The 26,155-nt window shown below is 41.7% G+C and overlaps 1 long non-coding RNA gene across 2 annotated transcripts in view; it reads right to left on the bottom strand.

Moving 5' to 3' along the window:
• LOC138744831 (uncharacterized) overlaps positions 1-26,155 on the bottom strand; it is a 173,080-nt gene that overhangs the window by 42,933 nt on the left and 103,992 nt on the right. Inside the window, exon 6 of one of the 2 annotated variants that reach the window (XR_011345783.1) lies at positions 20,081-25,505. The exons of the other annotated variant lie outside the window; for it this stretch is intronic. This is a non-coding gene — a long non-coding RNA (uncharacterized lncRNA). Of the gene's footprint in view, positions 1-20,080; positions 25,506-26,155 lie in introns of those variants that run through there. 2 annotated transcript variants of the gene reach the window in all.

Genomic DNA, 26,155 nt, shown 5'->3' with positions numbered 1-26,155 from the left:
CTGCCTGTATTGTGGGTGGTCACGTGTCCTCCCCATCTGAAACTTATTTGGAAGTCACATCACCTGTCAGTCAAGGTTGGGCTCCGGTCACTAAATAGTGCACATCTTGTCATTGGCTAATTCAAATCACCAAGCATCCTTATTGGCTAGACACACAGATTATATAACTTTATCTACAGGCACCTGCCTACATTTTGCTTATACCTTGATGAAGGGCTTAAGCCCAAAACATTGGTTATCGACCTTTATCTTTGCTCTCTAAAGTACACCATTTGACCTGCTGAGTTTCTCCAGCATTGTGTTTTTACTTCAATCACGGTGTCTGAAGTTTTATTCCTAAACACTCAGCAAGTCAGGCAATATCTGTGGAAAGAGTAACATTGACAACAGGAACGTTGTAAAAAAAATTTTGATTCACTAACTTCTGCCCTTCATGGGACTCTGGATCTACGGCAATGAGTTTGATTTTTAAACGTCCTCTGGAATGTCCAAAACTTCAATTCTCATCAGGACCAATTAGAGATTATCAATAAATGCTTGCTTAGCTGTGATGCTTGGATCTTGAAAAGTGAATCGATAAACGCATAGGGCTTCTGCTTCTCTCCAGACATGCAACAAGTCCAAAGTAACAGAATGCCTCAGGCATTTTGTAACTCTTATAACCTTTAACAGGACCATTATTAATTCTCTATTTATTAATTCCCACAACCTACTTCTCTTGCTTGCTTGTAAGCAAATCAAAAGTCAATTAATATTTGACAATTAATTTCTAATTATGATTATAAAAATAATCAGAAGCAAAACTTAGCTCAGGCGGCCAAGTGGAATGGGACTGTGATGGAAGACCTTCAAGCCAGAGACAAAATGAAAGATCAGAGAGAAAATCCCATCAGGTATTACTTGGTAAGTCTTCTTGAGCAAACCTGAGCTGTTGATTATGTTCTGTTGACTAGGAAGTACACAACTTTCATTAAAGAGCTGTCAAATAAAGTTTGCTGCGAATTGCATTTCATCATTTTATGTCTTCAAATACAGCCAAGGTTCACTATTCTCTTTATTTAGAATGATCAGTCAAAGCAAGAAAATTAACAATGGTCAACAAATGAATGAACTAATTAAATGTCTGAGTGACCATTTATGGGTGCAAGGAAATCCCAGTCAAAATGCTTCTCACTGCTTTTTAGACTTTCCAAGGAAGACGGTTATTCCTTTGAATTGCCTATTATCCTGTGGTTCCAACTGCACGAAAACCAACAAGGTCGGGTCAGATACAGCAATGAGCTCTCTGAAGCCTTCTCCATTAACAATGGCGTGAAGCAAGGCTGTGTTCTCGCACCAACCCTCTTTTCAATCTTCTTCAGCATGATGCTGAACCAAGCCATGAAAGACCTCAACAATGAAGACGCTGTTTACATCCGGTACCGCACGGATGGCAGTCTCTTCAATCTGAGGCGCCTGCAAGCTCACACCAAGACACAAGAGAAACTTGTCCGTGAACTACTCTTTGCAGACGATGCCGCTTTAGTTGCCCATTCAGAGCCAGCTCTTTGGCGCTTGACGTCCTGTTTTGTGGAAACTGCCAAAATGTTTGTCCTGGAAGTCAGCCTGAAGAAAACAGAGATCCTCCATCAGCCAGCTCCCCACCATGACTACCAGCCCCCCCACATCTCCATCGGGCACACAAAACTCAAAACGGTCAACCAGTTTACCTATCTCGGCTGCACCATTTCATCAGAAGCAAGGATCGACAATGAGATATACAACAGACTCGCCAAGGCAAATAGCGCCTTTGGAAGATTACACAAAAGAGTCTGGAAAAACAACCAACTGAAAAACCTCACAAAGATAAGCGTATACAGAGCCGTTGTCATACCCACACTCCTGTTCGGCTCCGAATCATGGGTCCTCTACCGGCATCACCTACGGCTCCTAGAACGCTTCCACCAGCGTTGTCTCCGCTCCATCCTCAACATTCATTGGAGCGACTTCATCCCTAACATCGAAGTACTCGAGATGGCAGAGGCCGACAACATCGAGTCCACGCTGCTGAAGATCCAGCTGCGCTGGGTGGGTCACGTCTCCAGAATGGAGGACCATCGCCTTCCCAAGATCGTATTATATGGCGAGCTCTCCACTGGCCACCGTGACAGAGGTGCACCAAAGAAGAGGTACAAGGACTGCCTAAAGACATCTCTTGGTGCCTGCCACATTGACCACCGCCAGTGGGCTGATATCGCCTCAAACTGTGCATCTTGGCGCCTCACAATTCCGTGGGCAGCAACCTCTTTTGAAGAAGACCGCAGAGCCCACCTCACTGACAAAAGACAAAGGAGGAAAAACCCAACCCCAACCAACCAATTTTCCCCTGCAACCGCTGCAACCGTGTCTGCCTGTCCCGCATCGGACTTGTCAGCCACAATCGAGCCTGCAGCTGACGTGGACATTTACCCCCTCCATAAATCTTCGTCCGCGAAGCCAAGCCAAAGAAGAAGAAGAAGAGGTACTTCTACTTAATTAACATCATATAATCTCCCCACATCTCTCTCAATAGTTGAGCTGCCACTGTAAACAATGAATGGCAATACCATCACCTTCCTATGCTGGGCAGAATTCATTCCTGATAATCCCAAAAATACATTAATTTCCTCATTGTTTTCATGGTAGACGTCTTTTCATCATTCCAGTCTTCAATCACACTTCCTCACCTGAATTTTCACAATCCTGTTAAAAAGTAGGATGCCATAACTAGCATTGACCAAAGATCCAGAAGGAGCCACCTGGTCAACATAGTAATTGAGATTGACAGACACTTCTGTGCAATGGTCCTGCAGTATCATCGAGTGTTGACCTTCAGATGAAAGGTCTCCACATGCACTGAGCCCACTATGATGGAGTCTTAGAAGCCAACCAGATTCAATATCAAATTCTTCCATTTTAGGTAACTCACTCTTTGAGTCCATCAGATCAGAACTGACCATTTCTGTCAGTCATCCCTCTGTGAATCTGGCTCTGCTTTTTATCTTTCTGTTAGTACAGCTTGTCCTGCTGGGCACGACCCACCACACTGTGATCAGCAACACACAACACCAGACAAAGAAGCATAATCTGCCTCCAAATGCTACATTACACATCCTGCTCAACTTATAGACACCTTGTACATTGGTATGAGCCTTTGGGAGACAGGTGGGGAAGGATTTGCTGGTTGCTACAGGACTTGAGGTATCTTCTGATCCAGACATTTCCACATGTCTTTTCTACCATTACCACACCCCTACCCTCCCACCCCCCCCCCCCCCCCCCACACACTCCCAAAAGAAGCTGCCGCAACAATAGGGGCCTGGAACCAGCAGAGCAGGGAGTGATGAGCAAATTCAGTGAATTGGAGAGGCCAGCGGATGGCCATTCCCCCAAGCCCACTTGCTTACCCCTCACAGGTGTTTCTGTGATCCTCTCCCACTCACTATTTTTCTCCATTTCCAACCAAACAATTCAGATTGCAACCAGTTTTTAAGGAATTTATGGACCTCGTAATTCGCTAGGTCCCACCCCATCAGAGACACTTCCACTCCACCTTCTCTGTAACTTTAAAGTCAGCTGACTTTCTCCCTTTCCAAGCTAGATGAAGGATCTCAAACCCTGAAGCAACAACAGTTTCTCTTTTCTCAGATGCTCCTGACCAGATGATTTCCTGGTTTTATTACTGCAGCAATTCCAGACCATTCCTTGTCCTTGGCATCCAGACCAGATATGCCCAACTTGGAGACACCAGTGGGTTTTGTTGTGGATGATGGGGCCTCCCAGCACATCATTATTATCAACTATTCAATGGTAGATTACCATTTCAATGATCTCACTTGCAATTGTGTTTTGGGAAGCAGAGATCACTCTGTCCCTATTCTTGAACAGTACACAGCACTGTTGAAGAAACTCAACAGGTTATGCAGGTCCTTGTGCAGGAAACGCTAAAGGTTGACCTCCAGGCTGAGTTGACAATGAAGAAGGTGAATGCGATGTTGGTATTCATTTCTCAAGGAATAGCATATAAGAGCAGGGATGTAATGTTGAGATTCTATTGGACTCTGGTGAGATCTCACTTAGATTACTGTATACAGTTTTGGGTGCATTATTTGAGAAAGGATGTGCTAACATTAGAGAGGGTTCAGAGAAGATTTACCAAAATGATACCAGAAATGAAAGGGTGAGCATATGAGGAATGTTTGTCGGCTCTTGGTCTGTACAGAAGGATGAGAGGGGACCTCTTAGAGACATTTTGAATGCAGAAAGGCCTGGACAAAGTAGATGTAACAAAGTTATTTCCCATGCGAGGGGAGTCTAAGACAAGAGGCCTCAATTTTAGGATAAAAGGGTGTCAATTTGAAACAGAGACACAGAGAAATTTCTTTAACCAGAGGGTCGTGTGTCTGTGAAACTTGTTGCTGCAGGTGGCAGTGGAAGTGAGGTCATTGGATGTATTTAAGACAGAAATTGACAGATAATTGATTAGTTAGGATCAAGGGTTACAGGGTGAAGTGGAGTGGGGCTAAGTGATAAAGATCCAACCCAAGATGGACCTACTTCTGCTCTTGTGATCTGCAGATTTTCCTGATTCCCTTCACTTCTATCCTTCCCTGTGTCAGGATGCGGAGCGACGACCTCGCTGATCTGCAATGCTCTGAACTCCAGTGGTGTGACTTGAGTGGAGGCAGGGAATCCACCATCATGGTTCCCAATTGGTGGAGGCTTTAACTGTCAATGAATTCCTTTGACATTTAAAGATAAATATTAAAAAAATAAAGTGCAAATAATTTAAAAAATAAAATAAAGTATCTTTGAAAAATAAAATCACTTAAAAACACCTAAAATGTGAATAGATAAAATACTTGGCTAAACTAAGATAAAATAAACAATAATGACTTTACCTCCCTCCACCTTTACTCTCTTTCCTGGAATATATCAATGGGAATAAGCTTTGCTATTGAGCTACAATAGCTTTTCCAGTTCCTCTCTCATTTCAATTAGATTGATGACTGTTACAAATTATCTTTTTACGTTGACAAATGTCCCTTTACAACAGGTGCTGCAGTTTTACCCAGACAGTTTATTGCTTGGGGAATTCACAATGGAAAATAGGAACTGATAGAGACTTTGATCTAATATTTTGAGCCTGTTTTCCTAGTTACAAGTTACTAAACTCATTCGACTAATAGCAAAAAAATCCAGGGGGAAAATGAAGGGGGAAACTTAAAATCATCATAATTTGTTCGAGAGACAGAATGAGGCAGCTGATAGGACTGACGACTGACAACTCTCCTAGACCTCAGGCCCTACATCATAGTGGTTGGAGAAAGCAGCAGAAAAGATAGGTCATAGATTCATCAAGTTTCACAGCATGGGAACAGACCCTTCAAATCAACTTGTCCATGCTGACTAAGCCTGTCCCATCTCCCTGCATCCACCCCATATCCCTCTAAACCTTCCCAATTCACGTACCTGACCAAATGTATTCTGAATGATGCAATTGTTCCTGTTCCTGTCACTTCATCCCGCTCCTAGTTCTATCTCTTCATTACCATCTGTGTGAAGAAGGGACCTCTCAAGTTCCCTTTAAATCTTTCCCCTCTTAAAGCTATGTCCTCCAGTTTTAGACTCCCCCAACCTGGAAAAAAGACGACTATTTTACCTTATCTATGCCCTTCATAATTTTATAAATCTCTAATAAAGTCGCCCCTTACCCTCCTCTGCTCTAGGGAGAAAAGTTCCAGCCTTGCATCATAATTGAAGTCTATCAGTCTCGGTGACATATTCCATCCTCCAAAATTTCTCAGAATTTAGGACTATCCCAGAGGATTGGCTATCTACAAACGTAACACCCTCTTTCAATAAAAGAAGGTGACAGAAAGCAGGAAATCATGGGCTAGTTAGCATGACATCTGTCACTGTGAAAATGCTGGAGTGCAATATTAAAAGAAGTGGTAGCAGGATATTTAGAAAATCACATTACAACGAAGCAGAGTCAATGTAGTTTCATGAGAGGGAAATCGTGTTTGACAAATTTATTAGAGTTCTTTCGGGGATAATGAGCAGGATGGATAAAGAGGAGCCAGGAGATGGAGAGTATTCAGATTCCCAAGGGCCAATTGATGAGGTGAGACATAAAAGGTTATGAAATAAGGAAGGTGCTCATGGCATTGGAGGTAATCTAATCAGCATGCAGAGAGGAGTGGCTGACTTACTGAAAACAAAGAGGCAGGATAAATGGATCATGTTCAATTTGACAAGCACTAACAAGTGAGGTGACATGGATATTGGTGTAGGGGCCCACGCTGCTTGCAAGTTGTAGTAATGGCACAGATTAAATCACTACTCATCACAGGTAGGTGAGGAAGGCAAGTTGTGAGGAGGACACAAAGTATCTGAAAAGTGATCTGAATAGGTTAGGAAACTGACACATTTTGCAGATGGAATATGAAGCAGGGGAACAGAAAATGGTGGAAATATTCAGCATTACTCAGCATGGAGTAATCTCATATTTTCCCAAAAACTCAGCAGGGACAGGCAGGTGGAAGTAGAATTCACTGACATTCAGAGACCCTTCCTCGGAAAATGTAATGCATCTGATGTTTTGTTGTCAAGGGTCATCAGGTGAAACATCAGCTGTTTTTCTCTCTCTCTCTCTCATTGAGTTTTCCCCTTTTTTTTGTGTTTAAAATTTAACTTAGAGATACAGCACAGTTGCAGGCACTTCCAGCCCACGAGCTCATACCGCCCAATTACACTCGTGTGACCAATTAACCTTCTAACTCTGGACGTTTTGAGAATATGGGATGAAACCGGAGCATCCAAAAGAAGCCCATCCAGACATGGGAGAATGCACAAACTCCTTTCAGAGCGCTGTAGATTCAAACCCAGGCCGCTGGAGCTATAATAAGGTTGCACTAACTGCGACACCCAATTTTACTTCATATTTTGAGCTTCTGAAGTTTTATTTTCATTAATTTGATTTTAATTCATTATGAGGAATATGGCAGGAGAAAATGGATATGCAGAATTGTGTTTAAAAACCCAATATCCTACTTAAGAGGGATATGGTTGCCCTTGCACATAAAACACAGACATTTATCAAGTAACCCTCATTAGCGAGGCTGGCAAATGGAAGATTGCTCTTCATTGGTGTGAAGATTCAGATTTCAGATTTATTGTCAGAGTACCTACATGACATCTCATTCAACCCTGAGATTCCTTTTCCTGTGGGTGAGGCAGAATTACCACTTACTGGGAGTGCAAAAAAAAACGCACTTACACATGTAAACAAATTAAAAAATGTAAACAAACTGACTGTGCAATAGAGAGAGAAAAAAAATCAATAAATTGCAAAAGTAAGAGTCCTTAAATGAATCCCAGATTGAGTATGATGTAGAAGAGTCTGATGGTGCAGGGGTAGCAACTGTTCTTAAACCTGGTGGTAAGAGCCTTGTGGCACCTGTACCTCTTTCCTGATGGTTGCAGCGAGAACAGAGCGTGCGCTGGGTGGTATGAATCCTTGATGATTGCTGTTGCTCTCCCTTGTAGATGTTCTCATTGGTGGGGAAGTCTTGCTGCAAATCTGCATTGGATTGATGTGGATGTATCCAGAGTACTGCTTCAGGTTTGTTTTTTTTTATATACCTGAACTGGAAGCAATTGAAAGGCTCACCGAAATGCTGTAAGAACTTAGCTGGTCTTTATGGATGCTGAAAGACTGGCTGAGATCCTCCAGCATTTCAATGTGCTTTTACTACAATCACAGCATCTGCTGACTTTCACGTTTCACCCAATTCAATGATTCACTAGATTGGCTCCTGATGATAGGATTGACTTTCAAGATGAGGTGAAACAGGTTGGGCACATGCATATTCCAGTTCCAAAAAGTTAGAGGAGATCTTATTAAAACATGTAAACTTCTGCTGAGGCTTGACATGAACATTCTAGAATGGTGAAACAAGGTCACCCACTTAAAGTTAGACTGACGATGAGGAATATGTTTTCTCAAGAGGTCACACAGCTTTGTGTAAGATGGAATTGTTGAATATGTTAAAGACCAGAATTTACAGACTTCACAGAGTTAAGCTCTTTATGGAGCTGACAAGAAAGTGGGGTGGAAAGTGGCCTTTTTATTGATTGAGAAGCAGGATCATGAGGAAATGGCTAATTCTCCTATTTCTTAGGGTCTTGTTCAATTCATTTTTGTAATTCACAATACCAGGAAAACATCTGTACTTTTACGTCCATTCCCTTAAAACCTTGACGTTTACTGTGGGCAAGGTAGTTACTGCAAAGAAACGTGAAACTTTTCTTTTATGCCTCAGCTGGAGGGAAATTCTGCCTCAGAACTGTACGGAACTACTTAACCCTGGAGCTGCAGCTATAAACTAATAACATTAAATTAGCTGCTGCACTTAAATTGCTAAACTTTCTATTTGCAGGAATAATGATGGGCATTGGTACACTGTAGACATTAACACAAAGAGACAGCACGGTTAGGGAAGCAGTTAGCGCAACACAGTTACAGCGCCAGCGATCGGGACTAGGGTTCGAATCCTGCGCTGCCTGTAAGGAATTTGTATGTTCTCCCCGTATCTGCGTGGATTTTCTCCAGAGGCTCCAATTTCCTCCCAGGGTTCAAAACTTACCAGGGGTTGTAGGTCATTTGGGTGTATTTGAGCAACACGGGCTCGTGGCTGGAAAGACCTGTTATCATGCTGTATGTCTCAATTTAAAATTTTCAAAACATTTACATTAAATTAAAAAAAAACATTATTACAGCTCCAGAGGCCTGGGTTTGAATCTCGCGCCGTCTGTAAAGAGTTTTTACAATTTCCCCGTGTCTGCAGGGTTTTCTCTGCGTGCTCCAGTTTCCTTCCACTTTCCAAAGGAATATGGGGTCACATGGATATATCTGGGCCATGAAGGTTTGTAAGCTGGATGGGGCTGTTACCGTGCTCTATCTCCAAATTAAAATATTAACTTTAGGTACTGTGCCAGGAGAGGGAGCCCATGTGCACCATCAGAATAAAAAAGGAAATGTTCTTGGAACAATCTCAGAGAAGGTAGTTAACTCCTTAACTTCAGTGGTATGTTGAGTTTAAACAGACAGGATCCATGGGATTATACCTGGTTCTGAGTAAATGTGTGAAAACTGGCTGACCTTGTTTAATATGTAAGTTTATATTAACATATTCTTTTTGAGCTGCCTTCACAGACAGCCCATTGGTGGGAAAGTGTGATCTGCTATGATACATTAAGGAAGCAATGCACACTATTCAAACTGATTACTATAATCTCTGTTGCTTCTATAAATTCGTTATAAGCCTTTGAGGGGATATCAGTGTTTCTGTGCACTGAATGGGTGACAGATAGTAGGTGTCAATTCAAGTCAGAATCAGAAATTATTGTCATGAACATGTCAGAAAATTTGTTGTTTTGTAAAAGCCTCACAGGTGCAAATATTATGATAAATTATATTTTTAATCAATAAATTAGTGCAAAAAAGAGTTAATCTGTGGTTCAGCATCCATTCAGAATCTGATGGCAAGGGGAAGAAGCTGATTTTGTACAGTCGGGTGTTCACCTTTAGGCTCCTAACCTCCTTCCTGATGGTACCAGTGTGAAGAGGGCATGGCCTGGGCGGTGGAGGTCCTTGAGGATATTTGTCCATAATGGAACGAAGACTGATGCCCATGGATGGCACTCGCTGAGTTCACAACTCTCTGGAGTCTTTTCCTGTCCTGTGCGTTGGTGCTTCCATACCAGACTATCGTGCAATCAGTCAGAAATCTCTCAATGGTACACCAGTAGAATTTTGCAAGATCCTTTGGTAACATACCAAATCTTCTCAAACTCCTCATGAAGTATTGTAGAATATTAGCTATAGGATATCTAGTTATGGGAATTATGATGAAGAAACCATCTCACAGACTTTGCCAGTAAGTTGGGAGAGAGAGAGAGTAACCAAGGACATTCCAGACAGGAATCAGTTCGCTCCTCTTCTACTGAGCCATATCCTAATGCCTGCCTGATCTCTTTAACACAATAATGCTAACTGACTATTACGTAGGGTCCAGAACCACTCAGTCCCTGAATGGCATTGTTTCAGTGCTGAAGTTTTGGTCACCACTGTCACTGTGAAACTAGCCATTTACATGTGTAAATTGGAAACAAAAAATCAGGGAGATACTGATATGTATTGTGAGTGACCCTTCCAGACTTCTGTTGATTTTTTTGTATACCAGAAGATTGTTCTTAATTATAACTGGTACATGAGATTAAATGACCAACAACAAATCATTTCCCTGTCTTTAGGAAGAGGATGTGCAAAATGTAAAACATAAGCTGTAGCAATACCTTCAAAGGAATGCTATCCAATTTGTATGCAGGAAAATGCCTTAAATATTGTACCCTGTGACTGTGTTCTTTGAATGAGACCAAACAGTCTTAGTGAGATGACCTTGTCTACCTAACACTACAGACTGCTCATTCCCATTAGCGTTATTTGAATAAAATCTGTGACTTGGTTGTACTCTTTGTATCTTGTCAGGGGCTTGACTTTAACAGTATAGCTGCTGGCAAGCCTTCTTCATGATTGTATCCACATGGAGGCCCTAGGGCACATCTTCAGAGATGTTGACACCCAGGATTTTAAAGTTCTTAACCCTTTCTATTGCTGACGCCTCGATGAAGACTGGATTGTGTTCTCCTGATTTCCTTCTCCTGAAGTCCACAATCAGTTCCTTCATTTTGCTAATGTTGAGTGAAAGGTTATTGTGACGCCACTCAACTAGCTGATCTATCTCTCTCCTGTACGCTTCCACTTTACCATCTGTGATTCTGCCAACAACAGTGTTGTCATCTGCAAATTTGTATATGGCATTTGAATTGTGCTTAGTCGCACAGTCATGGGTGTAGCAAGTAGAGCAGTGGGCTAAGCACGCATCTTTGAGGTGTGCCTGTGTTGATTGCCAGTGAGAATGATTCATTGTTTCTGATTTCTTCTGTTCTCTTTTGATGAGGGAATCAAGGATCCAATTGCAGAGGGGGTTGCAGAGACCGAGGTTTCGAAGCTTGTTAACCAGTACTGAGGGTATGATGGTGTTGAAAGCTAACTGTTGTTAAGGAAAAGTAGCAGTGGGTCCAGATCTTTACTTAGGTACAAGTTAATTCTGACCATGACCATCCTCTCAAACCATTTCATCACAATATATGTGAATGCTACAGGGAGATATTCACTGAGGCAGCTCACTCTGCACCAGGATGAATGATGTCCTTTTGAAGCAGGTGGAAATCTCTGCTGCAGCAATGAGTGAATAAAAATGCCCGTAAACACTCCAGCTAGTTGCTTGGCACCGATTTTCAGTACCTTGCCAGGTACACCATAAGGGCCTTACGCCTTGAGAGGGTTCACGTTCTTGAAGAATGTTCTGCTGTTGGCATCAGAGACAGATGTCACTGGGTCATCAGGATACTCATTGGTACCACTGAATTCTCCTTTTTAAAATGAGCATAAAAGATGTTCAGCTCATTAGATAGTGAACAATCACAGATATTTATGATGTTCAGCTTGGTACTGAAGGGTGTAATGACCTGCAATCTTTGGCATAGATGGTGAGTATCTAACTCTGTGTAAGCCCAGAATAGGTTAGGACCTTGAGGACTGATAAATGAAATTTAGCCTCGACTATCATTTGAATAAAATAGGCGACCTGAAGGCGACCTTGCGCAGATTGTTGAATTAATTCAAGGAGCCCCATTATCCACTGTACATTTCTGAAGCCAGGGAAAGCTCACTTGCACCCTTCTCCACAGAAGGCGGACACTTTTCTTGGCTTTAGGGCGGCCTCCAGTGGCTACTCTGTAAACTGCTGGCTTGGTGTTCCAAACTGTGGTTTGAAATCTCCAGCCACTTGGTCATGAATTTCAATCCTGTTAAAGGTGGTGTTTGGTCTCAGATTGTGTTTCAGCCCAGCGACAGAAAAAACTGAATATCTCCCCACTGCTTTGCTTGAGAAGTTTGTTGAGTAGTATCCTGAGGAAGATGGCAGAAAAGAAAATAAATGCTACCAGCAGAGAAAGTCCAGAGCCCAATGACAAAGAGAGTGCTATTGTCACGGCCATCAGATTGTTCGTTCTGCTTTCAGTGTTGATAGCCTTCAGTGATACATTGCACATACATAGTCTATGTGATTTGCTAGCCTTCGCATATATTCCACATTTTAATTTGTTTCAAGCATAAAAATCAAATAATTCCAATCAATAGGATTTGGACCACACCTATTTACAAATGAGCACTCAGAATTACAGGTTAAACGAATGCAGAGTAAACAGAGGACATTGGACACATTCTCAAACCATGAATGTTATCAAGATTCCATTGTATGTTTTTGTACATAGTTTTCAAAAATCATGGCACTGAATTTGTGAAAAATCTCTTTGGAGGCCTTGGATAATTTCACTGACAATGTTAATCTTTCTTAAGAAAAACAATGTTGGACGGTTCGATCTTGGAAAAGAGAAAATCTACCTTTTCATTGAATCCTCTGCACGACCCCGCAATTTTTAAAATGAAGTGCATGGCTTCAGATAAAGAAAGCAGCTTATCATGAAAGAAGGCAGATGCCTAGTGAAAGAAATAATATTTTTTGGCACGGTACTCAAGACCAAAGAGATTACATGAATCTCAACCGATTAGGTATAGAGACCAGAGGTTACGACTATTAAATCTTCATAATCTCTCTCAGAAAAAAATGTTAATCACAAAATCTGTCTGCTGAGAAACTGGAAGACCCTTTGTGGTTCCGAGGTAAAACTTCTCAAATCTATTACTCTTACACAGTGGGTGCACCTGCGATAAGGGTCACCAGACAGCTCCACAGGGATTCAGTGAAGTTGTTGAGCTTCTTTGCACAGTTTACTCTGAGTGAACATTGTGGTATGTTCTTCTTTGGCTTGGCTTCGCGGACGAAGATTTATGGAGGGGGTAAAAAGTCCATGTCAGCTGCAGGCTCGTTTGTGGCTGACAAGTCCGATGCGGGACAGGCAGACACGATTGCAGCGGTTGCAAGGGAAAATTGGTTGGTTGGGGTTGGGTGTTGGGTTTTTCCTCCTTTGCCTTTTGTCAGTGAGGTGGGCTCTGCGGTCTTCTTCAAAGGAGGTTGCTGCCCGCCAAACTGTGAGGCGCCAAGATACATGGTTTGAGGCGTTATCAGCCCACTGGCGGTGGTCAATGTGGCAGGCACCAAGAGATTTCTTTAGGCAGTCCTTGTACCTTTTCTTTGGTGCACCTCTGTCACGGTGGCCAGTGGAGAGCTCGCCATATAACACGATCTTGGGAAGGCAATGGTCCTCCATTCTGGAGACGTGACCCATCCAGCGCAGCTGGATCTTCAGCAGCGTGGACTCGATGCTGTCGACCTCTGCCATCTCGAGTACTTCGACGTTAGGGGTGTAAGCGCTCCAATGGATGTTGAGGATGGAGCGGAGACAACGCTGGTGGAAGCGTTCTAGGAGCCGTAGGTGGTGCCGGTAGAGGACCCATGATTCGGAGCCGAACAGGAGTGTGGGTATGACAACGGCTCTGTATACGCTTATCTTTGTGAGGTTTTTCAGTTGGTTGTTTTTCCAGACTCTTTTGTGTAGTCTTCCAAAGGCGCTATTTGCCTTGGCGAGTCTGTTGTCTATCTCATTGTCGATCCTTGCATCTGATGAAATGGTGCAGCCGAGATAGGTAAACTGGTTAACCGTTTTGAGTTTTGTGTACCCGATGGAGATGTGGGGGGGCTGGTAGTCATGGTGGGGAGCTGGCTGATGGAGGACCTCAGTTTTCTTCAGGCTGACTTCCAGGCCAAACATTTTGGCAGTTTCCGCAAAGCAGGACGTCAAGCGCTGAAGAGCTGGCTCTGAATGGGCAACTAAAGCGGCATCATCTGCAAAGAGTAGTTCACGGACAAGTTAGTGCATGCACATCAGTATACATCATATATCTTCTTGTTTGCAGAATTTTTGTGAACTCCAACTAGCTAATCAAATAGGAATCGTTTGAACAAGAAACATCTTTACTGTTTTCATATGTAATATTTGTATTAAAAAATTACCTTGGAGCTCTTTAACCACAAAGACCATCAAGGATTCAAAGATCATCAAGGGGTATATGTACAAATAGGTTTTAAATTGGTGGGATAAGATGAGAAGGTGTCAGAACAAGCAATACTAATTCAGACATAGAGCACAATGCAAGGAAATTATCCTAAACTTTCATGAAGTTCTAACTAGCCTTCAGCTCGGGATGTCGGGTTTAATTCTAGTTGCCATTTTCTAAGATGGACATTGAGGTCTTGTGGCGGATACAGGTTTACGAGAATGAAACATGGTGTATGATCAAAAATGTGGAGAAATGAAGGCCATTGTCCTTAGGACAGAAAAGATTTAGAGGGAATTTGATATGTTCAAACAAATAAATATAGTGAATGGTTTTGATGGATTGAAAAAGTAATGGCTTCAGTGATAGAAAAGATGGATAACAGGATGACTGGTGTTTACACAAGGGACTTTTTTTCTATACAGTAAGTTGTGATCTTAAATGCACCTCCTGAAAGAAAGGTAGGAGCAACCTAAATAAAGTCATTAAACACGGTAACAGGTCCTTTTGGCCAATGCCGCCCAATCACACCCAATTAACCTACAACCCCTGGTACGTTTTGAAAGGTGGGAGGAAACCAGAACCCCCCAGGGAAAACCCACACAGACACGGGGAGAACATACAAACTTCTTAAGGACAGTGCGGGATTCGAACCCCCACTAACCACCACATTAACCATGCCACCCCAAAATGAGAACTGGAAATAAAGAACAAGCTGCATGTGGTGAAATGAACTGTTTCCTGTTCTGCGACATATTTCTTTGATAACAGCTGAAAGATAAAAATAACTTGTATGTGCTGTTAACAATAGAAAAATGACCCCAAGCTCTTCATATGTCCTTATTACAATTTCTATATCAAAAAATTCTATAATTTTCTTTAAAATTTTATCATTCTTTCATACGTTTTAAAACCTTGAACCTGATTTACCATTAATGTGTCTTTCAGAGCTATCCGATTGATGCAAGGTTATATTCGCTGTTAGAAGCATAATTAATTATAATGGCTGCAGCAATAGATAACTTCCTGCAAATAACTTGAAATGCTGAAATTCTTAGATACACATGGCCCAAATAGCCAAAGATTACATTTCTTCAGAATCACACAATCAATAGGCATCTTAAAGTTAAGTATGTTGATTCACTCAAATGGACAGGATGGAAAAATCAAGAAAAGGAACAGCAAAGAAAATCTAAAAAAACTCATAGACACGACATGAATTATTGAGCACACATTCCTAATGAATATGATCAGGGCATCCCTGATGGGAGGTTGACGGGGTGCTCCATACAGTCATAAGGTAAATAATTTTCACTCAGTATAACATGCTTATTTTGTTCCATTCACGGATCTGTAGATTTGTTCTGTTGCGATATATGACTGGGCCCAGTTTAGCCCATATACTCCAGCTCCAAGCAATGGTGTACAATATCACACGAAATCTAACCCACTGAAGGAACAGCTATTGTAAATATTGTGAAGATGCTATAACAGGTGAGGTGTCTTGTGGTTGAGCTTCCAGTTCATTGGTGTCTTGCCACGGTGCAGTTTTTGATGCTAGTCTGGATTCTTAGATGTGCTGTTATTGGAAGTGTGGTTAAAACATTTTATTCCAATTGAAATCAAGCAACAGTATTATGATGATGAGTCCCCGGGTTACAAACGAGATCTGCTCCTACATCTGCCTTTAATCTAATTTGTAGTGAAGTCAGAACAGGTACATGCGGTTCTTATTTAGCACCATTTGGTCAAATGTTTGTCTTTAATGCAGTCATGCTGAATAACATCCATTCAGACTGACCTGATGGCCCAACTCTCTCCCCACAGCCCAATGTCAGTCCCCACACTGATCCCACAGCCCTCTGCTCTCCCCACAGCCAACTGATCCCACTGCATTGAAAACACTCAGATCAACTCTGATGTTGTAGTATAGCTGACATTCATCTCTTGGCCATCCTTCATTCAGATTCTTGATCTTCTGTGGAACCATGTTCTTTTCTGTTTCACATTAACCATGATTTTCGTGTCAGATACGGGAAGATACAGCTATCACAATAAGTTTCCCTGGTGTATACACCAATTCAAACTCGTGATGTTGTAGCTTCATCATCAGTCTTTGCATTCTCAGCAACACTTCACTGAGATTTTTCTTGAATATTGCTATTAATGGCTTGTGGTCTGTCTCTGCCATGAATGCTGGTAGACCATACACATACCTGTGGAATTTCCCAAGTCTTTAGACCAGACCTAAACAATCTTTCTCAATCTGTGCATAATCGTCATTCAGATGTTGTCATCGTCCTTGATGTGTCTGCTACTGGCCTCCAATCTTATCCTATACCCTGAAGTAGGACAGCATCATCCTTTGAAACATCCGTGGATATTTTCATCTTTCTGGATGTGTCAAAGAATGTCAAAAGTATTGTTCTGTAGTTAGAATGGTCTTCAGTTGTCCTTATTCTTCCTCTTCCATATCTATCCCGTAACAACTTCCATAGGGGCAGTGGTTTGGAAGACAGGTTTGGAATGAATTTACCAATGAAATTGATCATTCCCAGCACCCTCAATATGCCTTTTGTTTTGTCAGTGGGTCTGGATATCTCTAAAGTTGCTTTCACCTTGCTCTTGTCTGGCTCCATACCTGCCTCTGACAGTTTATCTCCCAGAAAGATGATTTCCTTCACATCAAACTGACATTTTTCTCTGTTTAACTTTAATCCATTGTAGCACTTTGATGAGCCTTTTGTTGTGTTGTTCTTGTGTGAATCCCCATAAGATCATTCCATCCATGTACATGTGTACTCCATTTATGCCTTCTACGATGTGCTCCATTGTCCTGTGGAACACTTCCGGAGCTGAGGAAATTCCAAAAGGCGTCCTCAGACAGGAGTATCGGCCAAATGGTGCATTAAATGTACAGCATACTGTGTTACCATCATGCAGTTTTATTCACCAGACACACTGGGATGTATCCAATTTAGTGAAAAACTTTGTACCGGCCATCTCACTTGTAATTTCAACCCTGGTTGGCATCTGATAATGTTCCCTCTTTATACTGGCGATCAAGTATATTTGGTCCATAGGTCACCGTTCTTCTTTTTGACACACACTATTGAATTCACCCATTCTGTGGGCTCCTCTGCATTCTTTGAGAGATCCCTAGTGACATCATTCAGTCGAGTTCCTGCTTGAACTTTTCTTTTAGATGCGCTGGAACCCGCCTGGGGCATTCACTCCTGGCTGTGCATCCTCCTTTAACTGTATTGTTTGGTGAATGGTAGAACTCCAAACCCCTTGAATATGTCTGGAAGTTAATCCAGTATTTCTTCTCTGCTGTTCTGTACATGGTCTCTGTTGATGTGATACACCTTCTTGACGTTTTCACATGTTTTATCACCAAGCAGTGATACTGCGCATCACTACTATGAACCTGAGGTGATGCTCTATACCTTTAACTTTCACCTTGAGTTTACATGTGCCTTTCATGTCGATGCTCTGTCCATTGAATGCTTTGAGCAGGACAGGATTTGCGTGGATGTACAGCTTTATCTTCATTGCCCTGGATGTCACGTTCAGAGATGAAATTGACCTTTTGTGGAGCTCGTCGAAAGAACCAAAGACTTGTTCATCCAAACCAAGGCTTTTATTAGCAAAAGACGACCAGTCCAGAATGATCCGATCTGGCTAGGGACACAACCCTTTAAGGCCCAGACAGTAGGCGTGGCTAAGCTCTCAGCCAATCGCTGTAAGCACAGTCATTACACTCTAGATACTGTAACTATATACATTGGTGATAGGTCTGTACTATCACACCTTTCCTCTTGAGTCTAACTTGAAAGGAACATTTGTTTCATTTGTATGCAATGAGACACTCCATTTTCCCTGCTCACTTCATGCACCACCATGCCCACAAAAAGTGTATCAATGAGAGCATTTTCTTCTATAGTGTGTACAGTGTCTTCTATAGTGTGTCCACTTTTACTTCTGTTTAATTTCCCTTTGGAAAAGCATTGCTTTGCATAGTGATTCTGCCCTTTGCTCTTGTTACAGACTTTCCCATAGGCTGGGGATTGCTTTGGCGCATGTTTAGTGCTGCATCATTTAAAATTGAAGGTCTCTCCATCTTTTTGTTAGTTCCTGTGTCTCATATTTTGTTTATGTGTGTCCAGACACTGTAGCTCCAACTATGCTTTAATTTTCACTGGCTTTTACACCATCACTGAACTTTTTCGAGTGCTGCAGAGCTAATTCATTGGTTTGGCACATCTTCACAGTTCCTGCCAAGGTAAGTTCTGTCTCATGCAGCAGCCTTTCTCTCATTTTATTATCAATAATCCCGAACACAATTTGATCACAGATCATTGAGTCTTCCAGCGATCCAAAATTGCATGTTCTTGCTTTTGTTTTAAGTCTGTTAAAAAAAAGTATCAAAGCTCTCTCCCTGTAGCTGTGTGCACGAACAAAACAGAATGTGGTAAACCACTAGGTGTATACTTAACTGTCTGGGCACACCCATAAGCTGACTATATCTGTGGCTCCTCCCACAAACTTCTGAATAAAGGTGACTGTTCCATAGTACCCCCCCCCCCCCCCCCCCACCTCAGGTCAGTCAACCAGCATGGATTTGCCTCCATTCTATTGTAAATAAAAGCCTACGAGTTTTACATATCTTCCAGTGTTTCAGAGTTAATGATGGTGCATCACACGTACCTCTCAAAGGTTTCATTTTCCTTTGGTGAACAGTTTTCATCAAGCATCTTGATAACCTTGTCAAATTTGCTCTGGTCTTCTGCCTCAGCAAAAACAAATGTGTTGAAAACCTCAAGAGCTTGAGGTCCTGCCACAGTGAATAGCATTGCAATCTCTGTGTATCTGGTTGGCTATTGATTCCAATCACTTTCAGGTAAAGCATAAATTTGCTTAAATACCCTCCACTCATGCTTGATATTTCCAGTCCAGTTTACAGCATGAGGAGTTTTCAAACCTTCCATATTTTCTCTGCTGATATCAACTGTTACTCACTATGTACTCTGGTTTTTTTAAAACTTTCACTCCTGTGCACAGCATAACTTGACTGTTTCTTCCACTCCTGGTACCAATGTGAGGTTTCTTTTATTACAATAAAGAAACTTGTTTTTTTAAAAAACAAATAGATTTATTAACTAAGCAACCAGCACTAAACACAGAACACACACATGCAGACCTCATTAGAAGGCATCCACTTTGAATCTACTAAAGATGCAACAACATTCGGAAGATGCAACATTCCACAGATGCTATACACTCTGTCTCCAAATCCTCCTGGTGGTAGCATTCTATCTCTTCAGTCCATGCACTGATCTCAAAGCCCTGTGCTCTCTCCACAGCCCTGTGTCAGTCACAAGACTGATCCCACAGTCCTGTGTAAGTCCCCACAATGATCCCACCACCCTACTCTCTCCCTACAGCCGTGTCAGTCTCGACACTGATCCCACTACCCCGATCTCTCCCCACAGCCCCATGTCGGTCCCCACACTGATCCCTACTTATAAATAAAACATTTATAGATACACTACAGTATCCCATGTAGCTTTGCTAAGTACTATATATAGTATAGTGTTCACACAATGTCCAAATCACATAACATCCTATTTCACAGAACATATCGTGGATGTTAAGTGACGCATGTACAGTAAAAAAAAACATTAAAGAAACAGTTATTAGAACAGTTTAGATAGAAAAAAAAATTATGATCAAAAGTTAACACTTACTTTTGGTCCATAAATGACTTGCATACTGGAAGGGGCATTCATGAGGTAGCATTATGCGCATGCACAAATTGAGGGCACAATTTGTTCATAAGTACGAGTTGTCCATATTGTTAGGTCTGCTTTGTTCATGAATGAGTGAGACAAACACCAGGCTGAGTCGAAATCAGGGTTCTTTGTTCTTTATTACCGGATTGTAACACTTGCGACTAACCATGTTAGTCGGAGAATGCATTCTGCCGTTATCAGCAAAATGGTGATTTTTTATACCCTTGGATACGTGCTTAGAACATCATCATATCATTACTTGTCCAATGACTAAAACTGTTGCTATCCTTTCCCTGCTAGCTTCCTGCCTCTCAATCCATCAATGTCTCTCTTATCTTGTAAGTACAAGGATGCATTCCCATCTTGTTACAGCCCTGTACATTCCCATCTCATGATGTTTTACCTTACAATATGTCGAACATTCATAACCCGGGGATCACCTGTACTTTCCCCAATTAGCAACAAAGCGAAACTATCTGCTTTTCCAACTCTCTGAATGTGGCCATGTACAATCTGTCGTGGCTCCTTGAAGGACTGATGAGAAACTTGGTGTCAGTGATTAGCATGCGAGTCCAGATGCTGACTACAGCAACACAATTTGTCCTTGGATTCTGAAATTCAGAGGACTGTAAGAATAAGAATAATGATAAGGAATAATCTTTATAAAATATTTTTATTGAGTTTAATGTAATAATCCCATATACGTTATATAGATAAAGCAAAACACTAGCATATACATATTGTATAATTAAAATAAATGCACAACAAATTTTAAATTTCATTCGTAATTGTTAAATGTGTTTGTTGTTAAAACAATATGTGTAAAGATCAGTTAAATCTTTCTTTGGCTTGGCTTCGCGGACGAAGATTTATGGAGGGGGTAAATGTCCACGTCAGCTGCAGGCTCGTTTGTGGCTGACAAGTCCGATGCGGGACAGGCAGACACGGTTGCAGGGAAATAATGTTAAAACAATCCACATTATACCTTGATATAATATTTTTTTAAATGATATAATCTAGGATAATCATAATTAAACCCCATAAATCCATTTATCTAAAAGAAAATAAAGATAGTTGACTTGAAAGAAGTAAAACATGAAAGTCTGCAGACACTGTGATTGAAGTAAAAACACAAAGCTGGAGAAACTCACCAGGCCAAACTGTGCACTTTATGTAGCAAAGATAAAGACACAGACCCAACATTTCGGGCTTGAGCCCTTCATCAAGGTTTGAGCAAATTCTAGACAGCCACCCATAACCAATGTTTTGGGCTTGAGCCCTACATTGATTTTTTTTATGACCAGGTTCTAGCTCAGAACTCCTATGAAATGGAAGAAAGGCAGATTTTAGTAGATCAGTATCCAACCAGTGATCTCCCAGCAAATCAGGAGTTGCAAAGGTGAATGAGCATGGAATTAAACTCAGCTCTCATGGACACTGTGGTAACAGAGTGCACGGTGTCGGTGACTTGCAAGGAGCCGTTGCTGGTCTTCCTTGTCACAGAATTTTCTCTCTAAATCTTGTAGCACCTCTCCTCCTGGTGGCCATCCATTACTCAACAAATCTGCTTCCCTCCTTGGGTTCTAATGTAACACAAAAATTATGTCCAAGCTTCACAAGACACTCTGCTTCTAAGTTCTCAACATGGTCTAGGCCCCCTTTCTGTCACCCAGTTGCAATGCGTTTCCACAGCTCTATTTGCCATGACTTTACAATGCCACAGTTATCCCAACCCACTTCAATCTCGATGCTGCAGTTCACATTTCTACAATTTCTTCATAATTATGCTCCTCTCTTTCCCCTCTATCTCCATAATCAACCTAAAGAGATCTCCCCATAAAACTGCAATACTCAAAAGTGCTTGAAAAACTCAGCAGGTCGTGTAGCATATATAGGAAGTAACCATCATTTTAGGCCTGAGCATTTTGTCACAGTATGAATAAAAAGGTGATAGGAGGAGAGGAGGGAGGATTGGGCAAGGGTGGAGTGCAGACTAATAGGTAAGAGGTCATAGGTGGATATGGGTGGAAAATTGGTAGAAAATTGTTTGTCAAATTGGAGGCCGGTGACTAGTGGAGTTCCTCAGGGATCGGTCCTGGGTCCACTATTGTTTGTTATATATATTAACGATCTGGAAGAAGGGGTGATGAATTGGATAAGTAAGTTTGCAGATGATACAAAGATTGGTGGTATTGTGGACAGTGAGGAAGATTACCTTAGCTTAAAAAGAGATATAGGAAAGCGAGGAGTGGGCTGAGAAATGGCTGATGGAATTTAATACAGATAAGTGTGAAGTGTTGCATTTTGGAAAGGCAAATCTAAATAGGTCATATACATTGAATGGTAGACAGTTGAGGAGTGCAGAGCAACAAAGGGATTTAGGAGTTATGGTAAATAGTACCCTCAAAGTTGATACTCAGGTAGATAGAGTGGTGAAGAAGGCATTTGGAATGTTGGCCTTCATAAATCAGAGTATTGAATTCAAGAGTTGGGATGTTATGATGAAATTGTATAAAGCATTGGTGAGGCCAAATTTGGAATATTGTGTGCAGTTTTGGTCACCAAATTATAGGAAGGATATAAACAAAATAGAGAGAGTGCAGAGAAGGTTCACGAGAATGTTGACAGGATGTCAGGGTTTGAGTTACAGAGAAAGGTTGAGCAGCCTGGGGCTTTTTTCTCTGGAGCGCAGAAGATTGAGGGGGGATTTGATGGAGGTGTTCAAGATTTTAAAAGGGACAGAGAGAATCAACGTGGATAGGCTTTTTCAATTAAGAGTGGGGGATATTCAAACCAGAGGCCATGGTTTGAGACTGAAAGGGGAAAATTATAAGGGGAAATACGAGGGGAAATTTCTTCATGCAAAGGGTAGTTGGGATGTGGAATAAGCTTCCAGCGGAGGTGGTTGAAGCAGGAACGTTATTTACATTTAAGGAAAGACTGGATAATTACATGGAGGGGAGAGGATTGGAGGGGTATGGACTAGGTGCTGGTCAGTGGGTCTAGGAGGGTGGAGATTTGTTCTGGCATGGACTAGTAGGGCCAAACTGGCCTGTTCTGTGCTGTATATGGTTATATGGGAGTGTAGAAAAGCAAAAAGCTGAAAAGCGATGGGTGAGGGAGTAGCTCTCTGAATAAAGACAGAAGGGAAGGGGGTGGGGAACTAATGAAATGGAGAGAAGGATAGGAAAAGAAAGAGACTCAGGGAGGGGGGGATTCAATGGAAACTGGAGAAGTTGATGTTAATGTTGTCTAGTAAGAGAGTGCGCAGATGGAATATTAGGTGTTTCTCCTCCAATTTGTGGGTAACACTGTCCATCTCTACCTCATTTTTTTGCATTGAAAACATTTTTGAAAAGCTACACAAGCTTTTGAACATGGGCAAAGTGCATCCTGGTGTGACTCAGTGTTGATTTTTATTCTGAGACATTCCATGTTAAAGTATTACATCAACAGAAGGAGTCGTGGTGAGAGTTACGTGGAGATATGAAGTGGAATCCATCAGATTATCTGAAGTGTTTTACAAAGTTGGCAACAGACAATCCAATGGATTCAAGTATGATTGATGCACAGAAATTGACTTTACATTTTTAGAATTCAGAAACCCTGCTCACTTGGCTTCACTTTCTGGTTAACTCTTCTTTCAGCCTTTCTTGACACCATAAATTTATTCGGAATAATTTGTGCTCTGCCAACCAATCAGTGCAGCTCCTCTAACCCAGTGGTTCCCACCATTAGGTGATCATCCCAGTGAGAGTGGGTGAGAGGAAGCCCAATGATTGGAGGGGATATGTGAAGTTTTAATAATATTGCGGCGATTGTTCGAACCTATACCAGAAAAATATAGAATATTGAAAGAAAAGAACTATTTTACTGAGTGTGAGAACTGTAAGGTAAAAACATCATGAGTTGGGACCGGAGAAGGAGTCACCCAGTACTAAGGAGTAACAGGATGCAGGTGTGACCTTGTACGCTCAAGATAAGTGTGGCAATAACAAGATGATGTGCAGCAGACTAACAGAGAAGGGTAGCAACAGCTTATTCATTGGACAATGTAATGGTATGATAATTTACTAAGTGCGTGTCCTGAGGTATAAAAAAAACGCCACTTGCTGATATCAGGAGAATGCGCCTTCTCCAACTAACACTGTTAGTTGCAAGTGTTACAATCCGGTAATAAAGAACCTTGATTTCGACTCAGTCTGGTGTCTGACTCACTTGTTCTCGAACAAAGCAGACCTAACCGTTTTTACCTTACAGAACCGGATTTTAATCAAAATGTTTGGAAATCATTGCTCTATGCAACTAATTCTGGTTTCAGGGATTTTTGGAAGGGTAAATATTATTGCTGCTGCCTTCCAGTTCCAGAGATTTCAAGAGCTGTTGGTATGGAGTTTGCCCACTCTCTTTGTGACCGTATGGGTTTCCACCTAGATGTGTTAGTAGGTTAATTGGTTACTCCATGATGCAGGTTAATAGCAAAAATAAATAACAGGGAGGTGAGGGCATGTGTGAGAGAGCAGAAATGTGGAGAGTTGGAAAAAATGTCCCTCAACCTGCATGGAACTAGTGGGCTGAATGGTCTCCTGCATAATTTTCAGTGCAAGTGGTAGGATAGCACACAGTCCCCTTGGTTTTCCTCATCAGCCAGTAATGATGAGCCCTTCTGATTGTAAATGAGGAGGGACAATGCTTGGGATATAATTATCAAACATATTATCAAATTATTTACAGTAGAATGTGAATGAAAGATGATAACTAACACTGCTATGTCTGGCCTGTGAACATTGAGCCTGAAATGATGAACACTGTTGGTTTTCCCTCAATTTTTGTGGTTTGGTGGGACGAGCAGTGATTATTCAGCACTGGTCATGTCCAAGTTTCTTCTGCAAATGGGCTTATACCTTTCTTGTGATTATGAACAGCCACCTTCATTATGGGAAACAAGGTTGGATTCCAAAATCAGGACACCTTCGTTGGAGAGTCTTGCTGGCAGATGATGCTCTTATTCTTTCCAGTCCCTGCCACTCACCCAATGGAGGAAAAAATTTGACCTTGAGTTTGCTCTCAGGCTCACACCTGGGATAAGCTATTAAAAGGATCATTTCACTTCAGGAACTCAGTTCATAGACATTCTCATTGAATAAATTTGGAAACATGAATTACGATATCTCAAACACATAAACTGAATTGAATCGGGAAGTTTTTGATTGGTGAATTAAACGGAGGAAACAACCTCCAGTTTGACATCACTTGGCATGATAATGGCAAACAATTCCTTTATTTTTCTCCCTTAGGATCGATGATGACTTGCTTCCACCCACAGTTTTGTGGCTTCACAGATGGCTAATGAGACAAATGTGAATCCTGCAGACTGGCAGAAATGCAGAGGAGGTGCTTGGTAGGAAGATGGGTTGGTCGTGTGGGAAGTGCCATGATCTTTTTCTGTTGTCGATGTGAGGCTTCCATATGCTCCCAGTGAAGAGGCTCAATGTTCACAGGTCAGTCTCGCATGTTCCTTCTCCTTTTGGATCGATCTCTTCCTAGTAGTGGATGAAAATGTGACATTTCGCTTGAGCATGTATAGAATTTTTTTCCTCTGCCTACCTGACGGCCAATTGGCAAAGGACAACTGTGAGAGTGCTAGCATCGAGAATATGTTGGTGTTAATACAAATGAGGTAGCCTGCCCATTGGAGCTAGGTGAATATAATGAAAGCTGAACAGGAATGTCTGCAGGCATTCAGTGAGGGTACATGATTTCTGCCCAGTAGACCGTGAGATTGGAGGTGTAAAGTTTAAAATATTTTTTTCTCAGATGGTCAAAGGCTGTACGGATACCCAGGAATAACATCATTGATATGTGTTCCCACTGAGAGCCAGCTCCCAGCTGGAAAGTGTCTCATGGTGGCCTTTAATCATGGATGGTGAGAGGGGAGGGGACACTCTGGTGCAGAAGGGGAAGAGGAGCAAGGACCTTTGTTTGTACCTGGACAATTCTCTCACATTCTATAGTAAAGGTTCAACAATGACACAGAGGGCTGCCCCCAAAATAAGCTCATGCATATAATCGGTGTATACTGCCTGAGGTTGGATTGACTTCAGAATGCAGGTAAAAGAGAATGAATGGTCTCCTTTTCATGTTGTTATCTCCCTCCATTTGTTGGAGGCGAGCTGCCATACTGCAGCAAAAG

The sequence above is a fragment of the Narcine bancroftii genome, chromosome 10 (genome assembly GCF_036971445.1).
Source record: "Narcine bancroftii isolate sNarBan1 chromosome 10, sNarBan1.hap1, whole genome shotgun sequence".
NCBI classification, from domain to species: domain Eukaryota; kingdom Metazoa; phylum Chordata; class Chondrichthyes; order Torpediniformes; family Narcinidae; genus Narcine; species Narcine bancroftii.
This window is presented reverse-complemented; position numbering and strand designations above follow the sequence as displayed.